This window comes from Helianthus annuus, chromosome 6 (assembly GCF_002127325.2).
Source record: "Helianthus annuus cultivar XRQ/B chromosome 6, HanXRQr2.0-SUNRISE, whole genome shotgun sequence".
Taxonomy (NCBI): Eukaryota; Viridiplantae; Streptophyta; class Magnoliopsida; order Asterales; family Asteraceae; genus Helianthus; species Helianthus annuus.
In genome coordinates, this window is record NC_035438.2 from 95636244 (window position 1) to 95643958 (window position 7715).

Here is a 7715-nt window from a genome sequence, read left to right on the forward strand (position 1 = left end):
AGATCAAAATATATAATAACCTATTAAGATAATTAGTTGGTAATTGTTGATGGACCATATTACCCTTATTAATTAATTAGGTTTCCTCCTGGGTGCTTATATAAGGAGACTTATGTGGAGGTTAAGGGGTTAGACAGTTACACAATTAGACATACCCCATAAGCATAACATCACATTCGACCTCCATCTCCATAACCGATACCCTTGTCGGTTTTCTTAGTCACCATCATTAGTCAGCACCCTAAGGAGGAACCAGATCACACTGTCAACTATGTCGAACTCGATGTCATCTTCTCTTATTGGATTCTCCACTGCACTGTCTGCTGTAACAGGTATGTTTTCATGTTTTCCATTATGTTACAACCACTTTGCACATATGCTTAAATGATTACACTTCTGGCCAAAGCTGATTTGTCTTCGTTTAAGTAGAATTTTTTTAACTAAGTCTATTATTTTGATGTTAGTAATAGACAATATCACAGCTTCATAATGTAAAATGGTCATTATTTATGCCTGCCTTAGTTTAACGTGCCCTTAGATCACATTAGGACTTCTTCCTTAGTATCATAACTTGCTCATCTTATTTCCACTATCAGCGCCAAATTGCGGGATTCCACCTTTGACCGGTGATAACTTTGCTGCATGGAAGGATGCTCTCATGCTTACACTTGGATTGCTGGATTTTGACTATGCTCTAAGAGAGAATAAGCCAGCAGACCTTACCACTCAAAGTACTGCTGCTGAGCAGTTAACTCATGAAAAGTGGACTAGGTGTAACCGCATGTCTCTCATGTTTATGAAGCAGTCCATAAGCAATGCAATCAGGGGAGCCATTCCTGATTCTGAAGATGCTAAAACCTACTTGGCTTCTGTGGAGGCGCAGTTCAAGGGGGCGTCTAAAGCACACGCTAGTACCCTTATCCTCAAGCTGGTGACAACTAAGTATGATGGGAGGAGCGGCATTCGCGAGCACATCATGATGATGAATGACATGGCCAATAAGCTGAAGGGGCTGGAAATGGAGATCAGTGATGGTTTCCTTGTTCATCATCACTTTGCTCCCTTCATCCTTTGAAGCATTCAAGATCAATTACAACACTCAGAAGGACAAATGGACGATGAGTGAGTTGGTCGTTATGTGCGTGCAGGAGGAAAAACGTATGAGGATGGATCGCACTATCGATGTTGCTAACTTCACTACCTCCAACTCTAAGAACAGGAAGAACAATCATCAGAGGAAGGATGCTTCTAAAGTCCAAAGGCCCAATCCTAATACAAATGCACCTTCCAGCTCTAAGAACTCCTTAGGCAGTATCCGTTGCAAGTTCTGTAAAAAGACAGGACATATGCAGAAGGAATGCCCTGACTTTAAGGAGTGGCTGGCTAAGAAAGGTAACGATTATTTTATGATACTTGAGTCCTATAATTTAAGTGTTCCTGCTAATTCTTGGTGGTTTGATTCTGGTTCTATGGTTCATGTTACCAATTCAACTCAGAGATTCCTTTCAATCCGGAAGCTGGAAAGAAACCAAAGAACGGTTAAGGTTGGGGATGATCGAGAATTAGAAGTGAAGGCCATTGGAACATTACAATTAGTTATGAAAACTGGTTTATGTATTAGACTTTATGATACCTTGTATGTTCCTGAGGTAACTCGGAACCTTGTATCAGGACCAAAGTTAGACATGGACGGTTTTATTGTTTCCCATGGTCATCGCAAACTCTCTATCCTCTATGATTCTGTTCTTTATGGTACTGGTGTTCTGGATGGTGGTCTCTATAGATTAGAACTAGATGATGGCTTTTCCAAATCTTTGTTGTCATATAACATTAATGAAGCACTCACAAAGATGAAAGAGAAACGAGACTTAGAAACTTCATCCATGTTGTGGCATCAACGTTTAGGCCACATCTCAAGAGAACGATTAAATCGTCTCGTAAAGGATGAAGTTTTACCTCCTCTTGATTTCTCTGATTTTGGAACATGTGTCAAATGTCTTAAAGGTAAAATGACATTAGCGAATAAGAAAGGTGCCACTAAGAGCTCTAATTTATTAGAACTCATTCATACTGACATTAGTGGTCCCTACCAAATCGCTGGCATAACAGGACATACTTCATTTATCACTTTCATTGACGATTATTCTTGTTACATGTACTTGTATCTTATTAAGGAGAAATCTGAATCTCTAACAACTTTTAAAGATTATAAGGCTGAAGTTGAAAAGTAATTAGATCGTCAAATTAAAGTTGTGAGATCAGATAGAGGCGGTGAATATTATGGAAGACATACTGATGTGGGTCAAGCTCCTGGTCCATTTTATGAGTTTTGTAAGGGCCAGGGGATTGTGAACCAATACACCATGCCTGGTACAACTCAGCAGAACGGAGTCGCTGAAAGAAGAAACCGTACCCTTATGAACATGGTGCGCAGTATGTTAGCCAACACTAATTTACCATTATTCCTTTGGACTGAAGCGTTAAAAACAGTTGTTCATATACTCAATAGAGTTCCTTCTAAGTCTGTCCCTAAAATTCCTTATGAACTTTGGACAGGAAGGAAACCGAGTCTTAAATATATGAAAATATGGGGCTGCATTGCTGAAGCGAAACTTTACAATCCTTTCCTAAGGAAACTTGACCCTAAAACAGTTACATGTTTCTTTATCGGGTATCCTGATAATTCTAAGGGTTATCGTTTCTATTGTCCTTCCCATGTCACCAATATTGTTGAAACCAAGCGTGCCGCGTTCCTGGAGGATTTCAAGGTCAGTGGGAGCAGTACCAACCCTTACGAAGAATTGCAAGAAGTACAAGATGCGGGGGGGGGGGGGGGGAGAGACTCGTCGCTTGCCATTACTCCGATTACTCCTCTTGTACCCAATGCAACTACTGTACCTGAAGCTACTGCATCAACTCCAAATTCACCTCCACAATCAGAACCCATTATACCTCATGACGAAGGCACATCAAACGCTCATAACCAAGACAACGCTGAACCCGATAATCTACTCAGGAGGTCATCTAGGCTAAGAAGGCCTACTAATTGGGATGATTATGTTACCTACCTGACTGAAATGGATCCCGGAAAGCTCAATGATCCTATCTCTTACAATGAAGCCATTAGCAGTGATCAGTCTTCTGAATGGAATAAAGCAATGATTGATGAGCTTGAATCCATGAAGAAAAATGACGTTTGGGATTTGGTAGAATTACCCAACGGAATCAAACCCGTAGGATGCAAATGTGTGTTCAAAACAAAATTGGATCCGAATGGGAGCGTTGAACGCTACAAAGCGAGATTGGTTGCAAAGGGCTACACTCAGAAAGAGGGAATTGATTATCAAGAGACGTTTTCACCTGTCTCTCGTAAAGATTCATTAAGGATCGTCATGGCCCTAGTAGCTCATTTTGATTTAGAGCTGCATCAGATGGACGTTAAGACCGCTTTCCTTAACGGAGACTTGGACGAAGATGTTTACATGAAACAATCTGAAGGTTTTGAACCTGATGGTCAGGAGCATCTAGTCTGTAAGTTGAAGAAATCCATTTACGGGTTAAAACAAGCATCACGTCAGTGGTACCTTAAGTTTGAGGAAGTCATGAAGAAGCAAGGTTTTATGAAGAATCAAGTGGATCAATGCACCTACCTCAAGATGAGTGGGAGCAACTTTACTATACTTGTCCTTTACGTAGATGATATTCTATTGGCAAGTAATAGTTTAGACATGTTGCATGAGTCGAAGCAGTTACTCTCGCATAACTTCGACATGAAGGATCTCGGAGATGCTTCTTACGTCATTGGCATCAAAATTCACCTAGATAGACACAAAAGGATCTTAGGATTGTCCCAAAGGGCTTACATAGATCGTGTCCTTACACGTTACAACATGCAACAGTGCAAACCCTCCGTCGCTCCAGTAGTTAAAGGAGATGTTTTCGGTTCATTCCAGTTTCCGACAACAGAGGTTGAGAAGGAGCAAATGAGCCAGATACCTTATGCGTCAGTAGTCGGGAGCTTGATGTATGCTCAAGTCTGTACTCGCCCAGATATCGCTTATATTGCTGGAATGCTAGGCCATTATCAGATTAATCCTGGCCTAGATCACTGGAAAGCAGCTAAGAAGGTACTTCGATATCTGCAAGGGACGAAAGACTATAAACTGACTTATAGAAGAAGTGATCATTTAGAAGTGGTGGGCTATTCTGATTATGACTTTGCAAAATGCAAAGATGACAAGAAATCCACTTCGGGCTATATCTTTATGTTAGCAGGCGGCCCTATCTCATGGAAGAGTCATAAACAACAGTTGACCACAACTTCCACAATGATGGCATAGTATATTGCTGTTTATAACGCAACTTGTCATGGAATGTTGCTTAGAAATCTGATCACTGGACTCAAAATCGTTAATTCCATTTCTAGACCATTGAAGCTTTACTATGATAATTCAGCTGCCGTTAGTTTCTCGAATAGTAACAGTTCAACTGGAGCTGGTTTATATCTCGATACAAAATATCTGTTCGTACGTGAACGAGTTGAGGAAAATAATCTTTGTATCGAGTATATTAGTACTAAAGATATGCTTGCGGATCCAATGACTAAAGGTCTCCCTCCTAAGGTTTACGAAGAACATGTTTGGAATATGGGATTTAGTAAAGACCTTATTTAAGCATATTGTACTAGCTTATGTTTTATGTTAATGAAATTTCCTCAGTTTGATTTTGTATGTCTCTTAGAATATGTTCAACTGGTATAATGGCATATAGACAAATAAAGTTACAAATCAAACAAAGGGCTTATGCGTATTTTGATCATAACGATTAGGTTTTAAATTAAGGCTATAGTATGATTAATGGGGTCCTGAGTCGCATAATGATTCAACGGCTGTATTTCTCTGCTATAGTACTTGTTTAAGGCTAAAATGAGTATTAACTCCTGATCATGCTTATCTAATACTCATAGTAAATGATTACTCGGCTAAGTGGGAGAATGTAAGATTAGATATATTATGTATTAATATTTAATCTATAGCCATTATAATCATTTACATAATATAGATCAAAATATATAATAACCTACTAAGATAACTAGTTGGTAATTGTTGATGGACCATATTACTCTTATTAACTAATTAGGTTTCCTCCTGGGTGCTTATATAAGGAGACTTATGTGGAGGTTAAGGGACATTATAATCATTTACATAATATAGATCAAAATATATAATAACCTATTAAGATAATTAGTTGGTAATTGTTGATGGACCATATTACCCTTATTAACTAATTAGGTTTCCTCCTGGGTGCTTATATAAGGAGACTTATGTGGAGGTTAAGGGGTTAGACAGTTACACAATTAGACATACACCATAAGCATAACATCACATTCGACCTCCATCTCCATAACCAATACCCTTGTCGGTTTTCTTAGTCACCATTATTAGTCAGCACCCTAAGGAGGAACCAGATCACACTGTCAACTATGTCGAACTCGATGTCATCTTCTCTGACTGGATTCTCCACTGCATTGTCTGCTGTAACAGGTATGTTTTCATGTTTTCCATTATGATTAAACAAAACTGATCCAACATTTTCCCTTTCACCGGCACCCTCCTCAAACGCTGCCCCTCCGTAGGGCCTATTAAATAAAGTTCAGCTCTTAAAACACGAAATTATGCGTAGTTCTTACCATTTTTTGTGTAACTTGAAAAGTGGTTGCAGTTCTAGGCGCGAAAATCAGTCGGTCTCACCGATTTCAAATACACATCCTTTTCTGACTTCTGATCCTGCTTTTTCCGACACTGATTAACCTCTGATTCTACTACTGATCCGAGCAACCTTGTACGTCGGCGGTGCAACAACCCGCACGTTCGTGCGCTGTTACTACTCGTTTTACTCGTTACGCCTTGCACCAGAGATTCGGATCATAATGTAGCTATATCGAATACATCGCTACTTCGTTCTATTTTCGCATATTTCGCATACTTTATTGCTATAACACATCACATCGCACGTACTAACACTCACGATGACGTTGAGTGAGGACCTATTCTACCCTCCTCGATAGCCGTTTTGTGTCGCAACGCAACGCATATTCGAAACGCGCAACTCGATTATCGCAACGCAGACTTTGAAATGTGGATATTTAAACGACCCTTTGTGACTAATTATAATAAATCTATGAATATGTGTAAGAAAATGTGTAACCAAACTATCGCAATGCTTAACGAATGAAACGAAACGTCGAAACGCAACTCGCCGGATTCTACTCGCAGGAGCCCTAATTGCCGCCTTGTCAGCAGCCATATTCTACTTGCAGGAGCCCTAATTGCCGCCTTCCGACAAAAACCCCCAAATTTGTTGCAATGATACTTAAGACCCCAGACCCTAATCGATGCCTACAAACTTATTCATATCAAATTAATAACACGCACCTGTTGGCGTTGTGAATCGTCTCACCACCCCCTTGTCTGCCATAACTGATTACCGCCTCGCCGATAATATCGTAAATTGTTAGTGATCGAACCACCACCAACGCTCTACTTAGTTTTGAATGAAAGTATAGAGAAGGTTGTTGAACAAAGAAAGCATTGAGAAGGTTGCAAAAGTATAGAAGAAGAAGAAGAAGAGAACCTAAAAAAGGGCATATAAGCTAAGGCAAACAAACACACAGAAGGAGAAGGCTGAAACTGTAAGCAAAAGAGGGAACCAAATGGTAAAAAGCACCGACTTTGTGCTTTAAGATATATGATAATATATCAAATTATTAATATACGATTTTTTTTCTAAAAAAAGTTAACTATGAATATATATATATATATATATATATATATATATATAGGGTAAGGTTATTGTAAAAAAGGTTAAAAGTGTGAGAAGTGTGAAAAATATTGTGGAGATGACATGTGTCCTCAATCTAAATTAATTCAAAAGGAGAAACAAGTAATTTTATCTTTGATTCAATTAATTCAAAACCTTCTATAACCGCCACCTTATTTATAGGAACACGATTTTTTTAAAAGATCTCTATAAAAACACTACGAATAACACTGCAACCACCATTCAGCACGTATATAACACCATTCAATAATTATATAGAACCATTCAATAAGTATATAACACCATTCAATAAGTATATAACACCATTTTAAAGATCAATATAAAAACACTACGAATAACACTGCAAAATCACCAATCAGCACATATATAACACCATTCAATAATTATATAACACTATTCAATAAGTATATAACACCATTCAATAAGTATATAACACTATTAAAGACACTACCTCCATTTCGAGAATGTGTTCTTAGTAAAATGTTCATAGTATGGTTATTGTACATGGTGTTTTAAACCTACATGCATGGTGTTTTACATCTGCATGCTAGTAGATGTTCCAGATTCCATATGTTAAAACACCATGGTATTTTAAAACCTACATTCCAGTAGATAAAAAAACACCACGCTTTCCAGTATATGTTTAAAACACCACGCTTTGAATCACAATACAATTAAAACACCAATGTATTAACATAGAAAAAACATCATGGACTAAACATCTTATCGAAACATATTTTTTTCTCTAAATAAATATAGCAATATGGTACTCATATTAAAGATAAAAAACGCTCGTTATTATGGTGTATTTTTTTTTAAAAGTTACGTATAAAAGTTATTGACGTTTAAAAAAGACGGGGGGGGGGGGGGGGAGT